General features: G+C 41.9%; 1 pseudogene across 1 annotated transcript; it reads right to left on the reverse strand.

Moving 5' to 3' along the window:
• Positions 1-12,046: 12,046 nt before the first annotated feature.
• Positions 12,047-16,502, reverse strand: LOC146548569 (Ig kappa-b4 chain C region pseudogene; annotated as a pseudogene). The gene is made up of 3 exons (XR_014890550.1): positions 16,496-16,502; positions 14,631-14,738; positions 12,047-12,524 (listed from the first exon to the last, which is right to left on the reverse strand). The product of XR_014890550.1 is annotated as an Ig kappa-b4 chain C region pseudogene (transcript).

Raw genomic sequence — 16,502 nt, forward strand, 5'->3', positions numbered from 1 at the left:
AACTATTCAAACACAGTAAAGTCCTCGATTTTAATCAAATGGCTGTGATTCACTAGACTGCCACTGACTGGCTGTCTCTTCTCATTATAGTGACTCTGTGTAACTCCACCCAGGCCGCTGCCCCTTTCCCCCTCCCCAGGATCTGTACTTAAACTCTTGCATCAAGTCATAGCACACTGTCTGAGTTTCACGTTTCATAGTTCCCAGTTCGTAGCCTTTATAGTTCCTGCATTGTAATTAAACTAGGCACTGTAGATAAAGCACTGTATTCACGTCAGTTTTGCCTACTGTTTTGTGATGACCCTCCTCCGAGATCCCCTCCTATCAAAGGGAAATACACCGCTCTGAAGGCGCTGCTGCTGCAGCACTACTCCCCCTCCGATGCACAGCGGGCTGAGAAACTCCTCTCTCTCTCTCTGGCCTGGGTGATGGTACCGCTCTCGAACTCTTGGAGAGCACGCTGTCCTTGCTAGGAACGGATGACAGCGGAGTTTTAAGGCCCAGCGAAATGAGCCCGCCTGTGCTCTGTAGCGGCCATGACCGCTGGCGATAAGGAAAGGCTGCACTTCATAGAGGACTCATACTCGGGGAGACGTTTTCTGGTTGACTCCGGCTCCCAGAAGAGCCTCGGGAACGCTCGTGTCGTCTTTGCATACCTCCACAATGGTATATTATTTAATCTTAATAAAAATATGGAGATTTCTCGCGTACCACCAGAGAGAGGCCAAGTACCACTTGTGGTATGTGAACCACAGTTTGAGAAAGACTGCTTTACATCATGCACAGAACCAGTTAAAATGATAATACTGCTGAGCATTACACACTACATCACAAAACAGATAATAACATGTTCAGGACATGACAGTCGAGTCTTTCCAGTCTCACAGGTTGTCCTGTTATTCTACAAAACATTTTAACAAGTGATATGTGCGCTGTGGTCATGTTTAACTTTTCCAACCTGTGGTCAGCATCGTGCATCAATGTGAATCACTGCAAGGTTTTTTGTACTGAGTGAGTTTTTCAAAACTCTAAAATAACTTTTACAAATTGTTCCTTTTTTTTTTTTTAATTTCACCTTTGAGGCCATGTTTGCATGCACAGGTGTAGTTTGAAAAACATTGACTTTTATATTTATTCTGGCCTATTTTTTACACGTGAACAGCACTTTAATTTGTTGACAGGTCATTTTCTAACTTCTTTCAGGGTGAAGATTCTCAGAAACTATGTTCATGTTTTTGTGAGTAGATAAGTACAGTATTTCTTTTCTTTTTTTTATGTGAACAAAATCAGATTGTGTCTTACAAGGACAAATGTGTGTGCTTTTATCTTCAGACAACACTGTCTTATAGGTAGCATGTTTTTTTTGGCATTTTTGGCATTTTTCCCATCATTGGATAGTAAAACAGTGAAGACAGACAGGAAAGGGCCACAGGTTAGACTCAAATCCAGGCTGCTGCCCCCTCCCATCACCCACTGCGCTAAACTGGACAGTCCTGATTGGCTAACACTTGGATTGGGGTGAGGAAATCTCCTTTCCAAAAAAATCATTCTTTTGAAATAAATTACAGTGGACATTGTGAAAAACTGATTAACTGATAAACAGCATCAACTATTTGAGCCAAGTAGCTGTTGTATTCAGTCAGATCATTTCCATAGAGAGGCACTTTGCATCAGCAGCACCATGCTCCAGTGCTCTGGGAGAGTTTATAGTCCTGAGAGTTGAACACTGGATGACTGACAGCTGTCCTTCATCACAACAGAAGCCACAGAAATCCTCCTCATCAAAAACATGACTTTGATCTGCGTCCTCATCTGGACTCTCCTCTGCTGCTGCTTCACAGGTAAAGTCCAGAGAATCAAACTCCTCTCCTCTATCAACATCTGTCCCTCTGAAATGAAGCCCACAAAACCATGAAGCTGCTTTATGTTTTTGTCTCTGTGTCCTCAGAGTCCAGAGGACAGATCACAGTGACTCAGCCTGGAGCAGTGAGCTCTGCTGTGGGAGGATCTGTGAGCATCAAGTGTAGGACCAGTCAGAATGTTCATGGCAACAACCATTTAGCCTGGTACCAACAGAAAGATGGAGGAGTTCCTAAACTGCTCATTTACTATGCTAGCACTCGACAATCAGGGATTCCAGCTCGTTTTACAGGCAGTGGATCAAACTCTGACTTCACTCTGACCATCAGTGGAGTCCAGGCTGAAGATGCAGCAGTTTATTACTGTCAGAGTCTCCATAACATTAACAGTCAGTGGGTGTTCACACAGTGAAAAACAGTCGTACAAAAACCTCCCTCAGTCAGACTGAACAGAAACTGAAGTGACTGCTGCAGCTGGAAGATACTGCAGAGACTGATACAGTTCACTGAGGACACACACACACACACACACACACACACACACACACACACACACACACACACACACACTGTAATGAGAGATAATATAACTTGAAATAATTGAAATACAGACACAATTGAATACACAAACAAAAGGTATCAAGCTGTGTTGACTTTATCCCCAAAATTTGAATCTGTTCATCTGGTCATAGCGTCACTCATCCAAGTGACTTCTTCAGTCTCAGCTGACTGCAGGTTTCCCCAACCTTATAAACAGGACATTTCCACAATGACTGAAACCAGCACCACTGAATGAAAAATGGGCTGTGAGGTCAGTTCCTTGATCATTAATATGCAAATTTTCATGGCCATTGATCAGTGGTCTTTGATTATACTATAGTGTGGATGGAGGAACCAGGAGTTACACAGAGTCAACATGAAAAACACACTAACTTCATTTTCTTTTCTTTCTTTCTTGAGGTGAAACGTCTTCAAGCAACTCAAAGAAGTCCAGACGCTTTTCTATCCAAGCTCCTTAGACCACGATGACCTTCACAGACATATTTTCTTTCTTTTCACTTTTCTAACACAGGTTTACAGGCCCGGAGCGAGGCTGCTCCAGAGGAGAAATCCTGAAATTATTTAAGAGACTTAGCTTTGTCCGTTTTCTTGTTCTGCTAATTAAGTTAAATTGATGCATGGCAAGGACCTTTAACACCAGAGAGTGTTACAGCAGAAACTCATCCCAAGGTGGAAACTCCAGACTGAGACTGGATGAGAAGTCATGAAAGAACCAGTGAGAAGCAGGGACCATTCCAGTCACAGCTGACAACCCAGACAGAGGTTAAGGTGGAAGGTTGTGCCACTTGAGTTCCTAGCAGTTGTCACAAGAAGTTTTCAGAACCACAATAATAATCCAAAGGTCGAAAGGATTTCTGTGTTGATGTTGAGGAAGACAACAAGGGTCTATGTACTTTGCCCTTTCAACCTAAAGCTGCGTTGGAACAGAGTGAGGGGTGAAAGAGCGCCCTCCTCCAACGAGAGAGTGCCAAGCTCCAACTGAGTAACGTGCAGAGAGGGATCAGCGATGGAATGTGGATAACACCTGATTAAACAGTCAGGCTGGTCTTGCCTGAAAGGTTCAGTGTGTTTTTAAGTTCTGGTGGTCACTGGTGTGACTTTTCTAGTCATTTTACAAATGATATGCATTTACATGATTCTCCACACATCACAAATACAGGGAGTCGTGATCCTGATTAAAAATGACTGACAAATTACTTGTGCACATTTTGTATGACAGCTAGACCGTTTCTCTAGTACACCAGTTATCTTAGCCACAGTTTCTCATGAATGAACATCATGTTTCCATGTGTAATTTGATATTTTTGGAAGTTTTTTCTTTTTATCATTATTGTTATCTTTTGCATATGGAAGTTTAGGCTATGATGACGATTGGAGATGAACAAAAGGGTGGAGAGGAGAATAGTGAAGTGAGGATGCACATAGTGAAACCTCTTTGAGTGTACAATGGTGTTGATGTGATATACAGAATGTCAGAAAAGAAATGTCTGTTATTGATGTGATTAGCAGAGTAATCCAAAGAGTGGGAATGTGCTGGAAATTTCACATTTGTCACATGTTTTAGTAATATCACCCCCGGGGCTACCCGCAACAGCAAGCCGCAGGAGGAGACGTTGCGAGCGGAGGCAGAAGAGAGGCAAGCGGGGAGGCCTGTGGGCACGGCTAAAGACTAGTCCGTTTAAACCACCACTCCCGATCATATTCCTCTCCAACGCCCGTTCAATCCGTTACAAACTGGATGAAATACGACTGCAGATCGCCACTCGACGGACTTTTAATAACTGTTCGTGCATGATTTTCACTGAAACCTGGCTGGACAGCGCCATTCCCGATGCGGCTATCGATCTAGCAGGCCGCACCGCCTATCGAGCCGACAGGTCTGCGGACTCGGGTAAGAAGACTGGCGGGGGGCTGTGCATCTATATTAACAACCTTTGGTGCATGAACGTCACGGTAACGGAAAAACTGTGCAGTATAGAGGTAGAACTGTTGTTGTTAAAGTGCCGTCCATTCTATCTCCCTCGGGAATTTTCTGCTGTTTACATCTGCGCTGTTTACATTCCACCAGATGCTAATGCTAAGCTAGCGTTAGCACAATTGAGCAGCAGCATCAATAACAGCCTGGTAGCACACCCGGACAGTGTCTTTATTGCGGCTGGGGATTTTAACCACGCGGACCTGAAATCTGTACTTCACAATTTCCACCGTAATGTGAATTGTGCTACCAGAGGAGATAGAACGTTGGACCAGGTGTACACCAACATGGCGAATGCGTACAGAGCCCAGGCTTATCCCCACCTGGGTCTGTCAGACCATCTCTCCCTTCTGCTACACCCAATATACACACAAAAGATCAAGAGCACTGGGATTACAACCAAAACCGTGAGAACATGGCCGCAGGATGCTATTCCGATGCTTCAGGACTGTTTCCACTGCACAGACTGGGATGTATTCAAGGTGCAGGACACTGACAATCGTGTCGCATTGGATAGTTACACCTCCACTGTCTTGGACTACATCTGTTTCTGTGTGGACAATGTAACAACTTGGAAACGATTCCGTGTGTTCCCTAATAATCCACCCTGGATGACACACGGAGTTCAACAACTTATTCGAACAAGGAACAACGCTTTCAAATCCGGGGACTAGGAGGCATACAGTGCTGCCAGGGCCAACCTGAGAAGAGGCATCAAGACTGCCAAGCAGCAGCACAGGAGGCGTATCGAGGCCAGGTTTGAGAACAACACAAACCCAAGGCAGGTCTGGGAGGGCATCAGGGCTATCACGGACTACAAAAGAAGAACACCATCACCCTCAGCCGACAGTTCTACTCTGGCTGAGGATCTAAATCTCTTTTATGCCCGTTTTGACAGGGAGAACACCGACCCTGTCCTGTCCCCTCTCCCCTCAACTGACCCTGCTCCGGTCCTGAGCACTCATGAGCTGAGGCGTGTGTTCCGGAGCATTAACACCAGGAAGGCGGCCGGGTCGGATGGAGTGCTGGGCCGGGTGCTAAAAGACTGTGCTGCGGACCTGGCGGACGTCTTCACCTCTATATATAACACCTCGTTGTCCTGTTCACTGGTACCATCCTGTTTCAAAGCAGCAACCATCGTTCCCATCCCAAAACAGTCAAATGTCACATGTCTGAACGATTTCAGACCTGTGGCACTCACCCCCATTCCCGCCAAATGCCTGGAGAGACTGGTCATTAAACACATCAGAGCTGCTTTTCCACCATCCCTGGACTCGCACCAGTTTGCATACAGGGAGAACCGGTCAACCGAGGATGCGATCGCCACAGTGCTGCACACATTACTGAAGCACTTGGAACACAGGAATACCTATGCACGGCTCCTCTTTGTAGACTACAGCTCGGCTTTTAATACCATCCGGCCATACAAACTCCGTCCCAAACTCCACCAACTGGGACTTAACTCCTCTCTGTGCAACTGGATTGTGGACTTCCTCACTAACCGTAGACAGAGTGTCAGAGTGGGTAAGAACACCTCTTCCACCCTTGTGGTCAACACCGGTGCCCCTCAGGGGTGTGTTCTGAGCCCTCTGCTATACACTCTCTTCACCCATGACTGTATTTCCTCCTGCGCGTCCAATCTCCTTGTTAAGTTTGCAGATGACACTACAGTGCTCGGACTTATATCCAACAATGATGAGACAAACTATAGGACAGAGGTGCAACAACTAGAGTCATGGTGCCACGACAATAACTTGGTCTTAAACACCAAAAAGACCAAGGAGATCATTGTAGATTTCCGGAAGAGGGGTCATAACAACCATCTGCCTCTCTTCATTGGCAGTGAGGCGGTGGAGAGGGTGAGCAGTTTTAAATTCTTGGGGGTAACTGTGACCGAGGACCTGTCCTGGGGCAACCATATCACCTCAGTTGTACGGAAGGCCCAACAGCGCCTCTACTACCTGAGGAGACTGCGGAGCGCACACATTCCCAGATCTCTGATGTTGAACTTCTACAACTGTGCCATCAGCAGCGTTCTGACGTATGGATTTCTAGTGTGGTTCCCCAGCTGCACCAAGGCCGATCAGCAAGCACTCCAGCGGGTGGTGAAGGAAGCTGGCAGAATTATTGGAACAAGTCTGCCAGAGATCAGTAATATCTTCCCCACTCGCTGTCTGAGGAGGGTGCACAGTATCCTGCGGGACCAACATCACCCTGCGCGCCACCTTTTCCATCTGCTGCCCTCAGGGAGAAGGTACAGGTCTATACAGGCCAGAACATCCAGACTGGCCAACAGCCTGTATCCACAGGCTGTGAGGCTCCTGAACTCTCTGCCCCCCTCTCACGGACAATAACCATATCCAACTTCTTAATAGCAATGAACTGGTCTGCATTGGTGCATCATATCTTTATTCTCTTCCCCCCCCTGCCCCCCCCCCCCCTCTTTCTTAAATAGATAACTATCATATCTGATATCATATCTCACAGTACAATAATATTGAATGGGTTGCATTGTTGTATTTTGTCATGTTTCTCAGGTCTTTGTCTGAATTTCTACGAACATTATTGCTAAGGATTGTCTTATTGCATTGGAGTCACACTGGGTTAAATATGTACACTTGGGTTTTAAGGGGTATTTATTATTTTCTTCTTTTTTTTGGGTTGTATGGAAGCCCCAAACGCAATTTCATTGTTCTTGACAATGACAATAAATAAATAAATACTAAATGTGGAGAAGCGTTTAGCTTTAACTCTATTACACAAAGTTAGGCGAGTTAACTTTCGTGAGAAAGTTGGTGACACCCAGAGGGGGAGGATCCAACAGGTGGTGAAGTCTTTTGTTAATCAGGTCTTTGAGGATGGGGTGAAGAGGCAAGGAGCAGTCTCTATGTGACACTGGAAGAGGAGACAAGGTTGTAAACTCTCTCTCTGAGGGTTCAAGGGTGTGAACAACAACTGTGGAAATGCCTTCTTCTTGACTGTATTTAAAGAGGGCTGCTATTCATCTTTAGGCTACGTCCACACTAGCCCGGATAGATTTGAAAACGCTCTGCGTCCACACTAGGGTTTTCAGTCGTTTTCACAGAGTTGTGCATCCACATTGAAACGCTTACATTCCAGTACTGTGCATGGGCTGAAGGAAGGACAATACTCGGTGTATAAATGCTCAATCAACAATCCTGTATTCCATACAATTCAACACTTTAAGAGCACAAACCATCCGGATGGGGAGACATGCAAGAAGAGGGTCACAGCAAGTCTCAAAATGGTGGAGCGTTACCCAAAGCTTTTATAGCCTCTGTTGACCCCACCTAGTCGTAAAAAGCTCAAACTTACCCTCTAACTCTCAGTGAGCCTGTGTTATGACCTTGGCTCCCTGCCTATCTGCTTCCAACAAGGGGGTGAGCTCCTGTGGAATGTGCTCTGTGCTCTCTGCACACAGTATTCTCTTCTTAACTCAGCAGTATGAAATGCCATGAAACAGTGTAACTCACTCACAGTAAATCAACATTATAGGATAATACAAACCTATCTAATGAATCTAATGATTTTCTAATGATTCTTTTGTAATTCAGAAGCATAGTGCAAACTAGAACTACAACTACATACTAATTATACTCTCTATAATAAGGAGTATGGTGTGGCTTACAGCAGTACAATGATTCACTCATTTCGATTATAGACACATGATAAAATAATAATCTCACAGCACACACACAAAGGAACCCTCAGACCAAACATACTTCAAAACAAACATCACATTGGGAAGACAGGTCAGAGAGGTAGGCTGATAAGAAAAACAACAAAAATACACAACATGAGGCGAGAGGAGGAAAAAAAAGCTCCACCCAGACTGAGCTTCTGATGGGAGAACAACAAAAAACACCTCAGCACAAAAGCACATGAATCTTAATACACCATAGAAGCACATGACAAGCAACAGGTGTGAGTAAGGGGTGAGAGTAAGTCGGTGTAGACAGCACATCCGGTCCTGCAGCATGCGCTGGGACTAGACCCGCCGTCTGACCTCAGCCTTGGAGATAAGCGTTCAAAGGTGTTTGGAATCCAGGATGGGGGACACAGGATGGGAACGAAGAGTCTACAGAGTCTGTCTTCAGAAACAGAGTTTTTTGTTGGTCAGCTCCAGCCTTGAGACCACAGGTGGCGCCGATATGGTAGCCACATGAAATGATGGTGGTTTCCTTTAGTGCGAACAAGTGCATGTCAAGTGCATGTCAATTTTACAGTCGATCTAAATGTCCATCACGGGTCTCTCAATCTCCCATTGGAGATTTTGCGCTCAAAGACCATTTGTTAACTGTCTATAAATTCTACAGGGTTCATGTGAGTCACATGCTAAATATGCTGTGAAAAACTTTTTTTAAACAAGTCCTGCTGGAGTCAGTTCATTTCCATAGAGAGTCACTTTGCATCAGCAGCACCATGCTCCAGTGCTCTGGGAGAGTTTATAGTCCTGAGAGTTGAACACTGGATGACTGACAGCTGTCCTTCATCACAACAGAAGCCACAGAAATCCTCCTCATCAAAAACATGACTTTGATCTGCGTCCTCATCTGGACTCTCCTCTGCTGCTGCTTCACAGGTAAAGTCCAGAGAATCAAACTCCTCTCCTCTATCAACATCTGTCCCTCTGAAATGAAGCCCACAAAACCATGAAGCTGCTTTATGTTTTTGTCTCTGTGTCCTCAGAGTCCAGAGGACAATATACAGTGACTCAGCCTGGAGCAGTGAGCTCTGCTGTGGGAGGATCTGTGAGCATCAAGTGTAGGACCAGTCAGAATATTTATAGTAATTGGTTATCCTGGTACCAACAGAAAGATGGAGGAGTTCCTAAACTGCTCATTTACTATATTAGCACTCGACAATCAGGGATTCCAGCTCGTTTCACAGGCAGTGGATCAAACTCTGACTTCACTCTGACCATCAGTGGAGTCCAGGCTGAAGATGCAGCAGTTTATTACTGTGTGGGTGAATTCTATGCTAACAGTCAGTATGTGTTCACACAGTGAAAAACAGTCGTACAAAAACCTCCCTCAGTCAGACTGAACAGAAACTGAAGTAACTGCTGCAGCTGGAAGATACTGCAGAGACTGATACAGTTCACTGAGGACACACACACACACACACACACACACACACACACACAATGAAAATGTCATTGTTGCTAAAGGAAAAGAAAGTTGGAAATATATCATTTATTTTTAACAAATCATTTATGACCTTTGACTTCTGCTTCATACCAGCTCAAATAAATCTCAATTTCTAAATATTGATCATTATCAAAAATCATATTTCTGTAAGAAAAAAAATCTAACACTAAATGAAGTCAGCAAAAGTCAGTGAGTCATAATTATCTGCACAATTTAGCAAATACTTCAAATAGAAACTTTAAGTCCAAATCAGTCAAATGATCAAATTTCCATCTTTTCTTTCTCAGGTTTTTAGATTTTCTCTTTTTTGCTCTTCAACACTGCCATGGTCCAAAGACCTGTTGACTTCCTATTCATGTTTTTTGATTATTAATATGATTCGTTTCATTTATTTTCTGTTTTCCAGTCGCATTTCTTCGTCCCTCTGTTCCTTATGTTCTGTCAACCCGTGTCTCAGAGCTATTCTCTGGTTCCCTGTTGTATTTGGATTCTGCGTTCTGTGTGAGTGTATTCGTCATGTCTGATGAGGTTCAGCTGTGTCTGCCTTCTGTGGTGTATTCCCTCGTTACCCTGTCTTAACAGGACTATAAATACAACTATATACAGTCACATTTGTAAAAACAAAAAACTTTTATACTAAACACTTTTAAAATGTACAATTTTGAAGAAGCCCAGGAGCAATCCCATTTCAGAACACTTAGAATAGCACAACTTCATCCCAAAAGACCAGAGGTTTTAACCACAGCATTCCAGCATCAGTTCATGTAAATGCAGCTACAGCTTTCCAAATCCCAGGAATGCTTTTAATGCAGTGTTCATAAGATCTTTAAATTGATCCTTGTATGCAACACGTCTCGGAAGATACAGGGATAAGCTGCACATCGATGCGTATCCCTGACTCCTGATCATAAAAGTCTATGTTGCAGGACCCCAGTGGTGGAAGTAAGTCAGCCCCAGTTATAAAGACCAGCAGCTCTTCAAACGTGTGGTCCACCTCTTGCTCTGTTAAAATACATACAACTAGTAAATAAACCGTAATGTGTAGGTTCATGAATAAAAGATTTATAATCAGTTACACTGACTGTTATGTAGAGCGGTTGCATTAATGACAATTTAGGAGTCAAAAACAGGTTGTTAGGCAAAACCAATATTGCGAAGCATCGTATAATGAAAAAGCAAAGCAATCCTGCCCTCCTAAGACACAGGACATTAATTTTTGTCCTCCGAGTCGGAGACCTGTATGTCAAGGACCCTTGACAGGTATTCATATACCTAAATGCCAAGAGAAAGAAAATATGTGTGTCGTCGTTAGGATAGGGATTTATGTTGGTGTGAGAGACTGTAGCCTACAAGTTCATATTGTTCAATGACAGTTATGACATGTTGTGTTTCAGGTGATTTTACAGAAAAAAAACAAAACAAAATAACGTACTGAATACTTTTAACAAAAAAAACTCTGTATATTAAATTACTTCTTAAAATACCTACCCCAACACTGATCACGAGAATAGACTCATTCTTGTACAGCGCTTTTCTGCTCCACCTGCTATTAGATTATTCTGTTATTATATGTTACCTTATATATGTAATCAAAGTAGTTGAATTAGAATACTGCTGTAGATCACATTATACCCTTTAATATAGAGTGTGTGAGCTGTATGTAGTTTAGTTCTCATTATACTTTTGAGTTAACAGAACATATTCACATATTAGTTCATTAGATAAATGTGCATCACTCTGTATCCTTGATCTGCTGGGAATGTGTTACACTGTTTTCTTGACATGCTTAATTGTTGAATCATGAAGAGAAGGTTGTAAGCAGGAGACTCTGTGTCTAAAGACAGGGGAGATAGATAGACCACATTCCACACCCCCACCTTACAGAAAGCAGAGAAACAACTGCCGAGGTCATAACTTAGGCGCTGTAACAGAGAAAAAATGTGATGTTTTGGCTTTTACGACTAGCTGGGGGCCACTAGAGACTATAAAAAGCTGAGCAACCCGTCACCATTTTGAGACATGTGCCTGACCCTCTGGTAGCATCTCTCCCGTCCGGACGTTGTAATGCTCTGACTGTTGAATTGTATGGAAATAAATGATTGTTGATTGAGCATTTATACACCGAGTATTGTCCCTCCTTCAGCCCAAAGATTCAAAGAATTGGGAGAATTCAACACTGCTCAGTGTTTTATACAACAAACTGCAACATGCTGAAACATTTCATTACACAGCATGCAATGAATTTGCATAAATGTAATGTCTTTAATATCCTGCTTAGTAATGGCAGTGTCTCTCAATTCCCCTTCGCACTTACTCTTTAACATAAACTTTGCTTTACTTCATGTATTCAAAGTGGCTTAATTCTACTGACTCATATTGACTACAGATAGCACACTGGTTTCCAATTAGAACCCTGGAAATCATTATTTAGAGTTTAAAATTCACATCACCACAAAAGTAAGACAAAGACTCGGTCCTTATTTAATATAGATATTTTTTTATTCTTTAAAACTTTTAAAACCAACTTTAAACAAAGCAATGAGAAATGAGAGAAGAAATTCGATTTTTTTTTTTTAAAGCTACAGAATGCAGACTGAAAGTAAGACCAGCATGAAAGTCACAGTTAGTCAGGTCAGGACTGGGGACACTGGTCTCTCATCAGTGGCTCTGAGACCAGAGTCTGGGAGCCCCTCGTGGCCTCACAGGTCACAGAGCCCACCTTCATCCAGTGGTCTGCAGGGAGCCTCAGGGTGCTGCTCCAGCTGTAGAGGCCGTCGTTCTCCTGCACCACGGGGCTCCTGCTCTCCTCCCAGCTGATGCTGCCACTGCCATCCACCTTCCAGGACAGACTCCAGTCTGAGGGGAAGCCCTTGTTGGCCAGACACATGACTGTAGCCTCCCCCTGTTTCAGTTCCTCACTGGAGGGACCCAGCACCTTCAGGGCGGGGCGGGCATCACCTAGGAAACACCAATCAGCTTAGAGGACAGGAACCACAATTTGATTTTCTCCGTTAAGAAGTTTCTGTCAGGTGTTTTTTCTGCTCCACCAGTCATTCACTCACACATTGTTTCACTTCCCTTTAAGAAACCTCTCATGCATATCAGCACAGAGAGAATCATCACACAGTTTGAGCTGAAATATGTTCAAACTACACTGGAAATAAAAGAACAAAACAAAACAAAGATGTGTCAACAATTTTAAAAGATGTTAAGCTTCAACATCATCAGTTCTTCGTAATAAACAGCTTGTTCTGGATAAGAAACTCAATACCACTACTTACCTCATGTGTGTTTTTTTTATTGCTTACATTGTTGTAAATGATATGATACAATAAGAACACCAGAGATCTTTATCTTCACTCTGTGCGGTTTAACTTTTTTCAGTGGAAATTGTCCTGAGTGTCTGAATATTCATTTCCAAAGCTGACTTTGTTTCTTAGGACAAAATTTATGAATAAAATAATTAATCAGTTACACAAAAAGTTTCCTAGCCTTTCATATTAAATGAAATAAAAGAAAAGAAAATTACATTAAAAAAAAAAAAAAAGCTCTAAGGCTGACTTACTTCCAACATCCAGTCTGGTTCCTCCACCGAACGTGTACCACAGTGATACAAACTCATTGAGGCGCCGTACAAAAACCTCTGACTGTAGAGAGACACGGCTCTCTGACTCTGTCAGACTGGATTAAAACTAAAAGCTCTCGAGACTTAACCAGATGTATGTATATGTAAAATATCCTCAAGTCCACTCTGATGTTTTATATTGTGTTTAATATTCATTTTAACATTTATTCTGAAGCTAACTTTGTTTCTTCATGAAAATTTATCTAAAAAGTATTTTCCTGAGGTTTTTTTAGGCACATTGAACAGAAAAGTTAAGATAATCAAAAGAAAGAAATTTGCTAAAGTAAATGAGGTTTAAGTTTGACTTACTTCCAACATCCAGTCTGGTTCCTCCACCAAAAGTCCACCACAGTGATACAAACTCATTGAGGCGCCGTACAAAAACCTCTGACTGTAGAGAGACACGGCTCTCTGACTCTGTCAGACTGAACTAAACCTACAAGCCCTCAAAATACAACTTCATCATCAGAACTAGAAATAATAATGAATAATATGAAACATCCCAGATTTTCATTGGAAATTGTCCCGAGTGTCTGAATATTCATTTCCAAAGCTGACTTTGTTTCTTAGGACAAAATTTATGAATAAAATAATTAATCAGTTACATAAAAAGTTTCCAAGCCTTTCATATTAAATGAAATTAAAGAAAAGAAAATTACATTAAAAAAAAGAAAAAGCTCTAAGTCTGACTTACTTCCAAATTCCAGTCTGGTTCCTCCACCAAAAGTCCACCACAGTGATACAAACTCATTGAGGCGCCGTACAAAAACCTCTGACTGTAGAGAGACACGGCTCTCTGACTCTGTCAGACTGGATTAAAACTAAAAGCTCTCGAGACTTAACCAGATATATTTATATGTAAAATATCCTCAAGTCCACTCTGATGTTTTATATTGTGTTTAATATTGATTTTAACATTTATTCTGAAGCTAACTTTGTTTCTTCATGAAAATGTATCTAAAAACTATTTTCCTGAGGTTTTTTCTGGCACACTGAACAGAAAAGTTAAGATAATCAAAAGAAAGAAATTTGCTAAAGTAAATGAGGTTTAAGTTTGACTTACTTCCAACATCCAGTCTGGTTCCTCCACCGAACGTGTACCACAGTGATACAAACTCATTGAGGCGCCGTACAAAAACCTCTGACTGTAGAGAGACACGGCTCTCTGTGTGACTGAACTAAACCTACAAGCCCTCAAAATACAACTTTACCATCAGAACTAGAAATAATAATGAATAATATGAAACATCCCAGATTTTCATTGGAAATTGTCCTGAGTGTCTGAATATTCATTTCCAAACCTGACTTTGTTTCTTAGGACAGAATTTATGAATAAAATAATTAATCAGTTACATAAAAAGTTTCCTAGCCTTTTATATTAAATGAAATTAAAGAAAAGAAAATTACATTAAAAAAAAAAAGCTCTACGGCTGACTTACTTCCAACTTGCAGTCTGGTTCCTCCACCGAACGTGTACCACAGTGATACAAACTCATTGAGCCGCCGTACAAAAACCTCTGACTGTAGAGAGACACGGCTCTCTGACTCTGAGACAAACAATCTCAACAATATGAATTCTTTAAATCATAATTTCATAACATATTAATATTATAATTTTTACATAAAAACAACGAAACACAATAAAACTATATTCCAATAATCCAATTTGGTCATTTACATTTTACAACTGTTAAGATACATCACTTTAATGCTTCCACCTTCTTTCTCATAACTCTAAACATTAAATTTAATTTTCAAGCTACAATCACAAAACTTAAAACTCATCAGGTAAAACCTCACAAATGCATCAAAACAGTTTTATGTTCTCTCACAAACACTTAGTGTCTTCAGATTGCGCACAGAACCAGTTAAAATGATAATACTGCTGAGCATTACACACTACGTCACAAAACAGAGCATGAAACTCAGGTCTTTCCAGTCTCACAGTTTGTCCTGTTATTCTACAAAACATATAAAATGTCAACCTAAAACAGATGAATGATTCTGAGCAGGGCCGTGCAGAGATGCTGGAAGGGACGGGTGCTCAAAGTTCAAAAGGGGCACATGGAACCAGGCTGAATAACAACAACACTGTTGCTGTTGAGGGGTTGCTGCTGCTCCTGCTGCAGATAGTGATGGAGGTCTGTGTTGCTTTGAGACTGTAGACAGTAAAAAGTCCACAGCAGAGATGGTAGCTGATTAAAGAAGTGTTATGAGATGATAATAAAATGCAAAGATTGGTGACAGCGCTCGGAAGCATTAAACAACAAAACTGTGGGAAATGAACTCGGCTCTGCCTGTGAGTCACTCTTCCATCTCCTCATCTCATCTGTCACTCTCCACTTGCTGTACATCTCAGAACAGGGCACACTCTGGTGTTTCATTAATCTATTATTTAATTATCCATACTTAAAAGCTCATGCACCTAATCCAAAATAAAGTAATGATAGAAAAATGTTATAGAACCAAAGCATTGTGTTTATTACAGTTTTTTGCAGTCGCTAACAAGCGTTTGTCCAAACAGTTGTCACATTTGCAAAACTCTAAACACAATTAGCACAGCATCGGTCTGTTGTGGCCATACCATTCACACATTTCATGTCGTGTTCACCCAATATGCAGTCAGTGAACACATTTCCACGATGCTTACATTTTCTTAACAGTCAAGCTATACCTCCCAACAAAATTATGGACTGTTTTTGTAGTATCTACGAATGTTAACAAACAACATCCCACAATAGCAAAAACAATATTCCAAACCTTAGATACAGTATAAAAACCTCTGCTTCTGCAATGATATCAGTACAAAAACAATATCAATATCAAAAATATATCTCAGCTGATAATAAACAAACAATTGAATAATTGACACACAGCTGATTTATGTTGGGTAAATTGGGCCAACCACAGCTTCTTCCATTCTGGCTTAGACTCAGTGGGGTTTATAAGGCAAGACCTTGAGGAGTGATGTTTTTGGAAACAAAAAAAAGACAAATACTGTAATTTCTGGTCGAGGAAGAGTAAGAGCAAGGGGCCCAGGGAGAAGAGCAGGCCCAAGGAGAGGGCAAGGTAGAGGTGTAAGAATGCGTGGTGGTGGCATTCCAAGGGCTGCAAGAACAGTAGTCAGTGATGAAATTCATGCCACTATCATTGACCATGTAATCAACCATGGTCTTTCACTAAGAGAGGCTGGTGAAAGAGTGCAGCCCAATTTGAGGCGGTCAACGGTTGCCTCCATTATACGCATCTTTCAACAAACCAACAGGTAAGTATTGCATTTTACATGGATTGTTTCTATTCTCACTTGACAT

Source organism: Mchenga conophoros, linkage group LG22 (assembly GCF_057382185.1).
Source record: "Mchenga conophoros isolate Kocher_MC1m ecotype Shallow Benthic linkage group LG22, M_conophoros_male_GT1.1, whole genome shotgun sequence".
NCBI lineage: Eukaryota > Metazoa > Chordata > Actinopteri > Cichliformes > Cichlidae > Mchenga > Mchenga conophoros.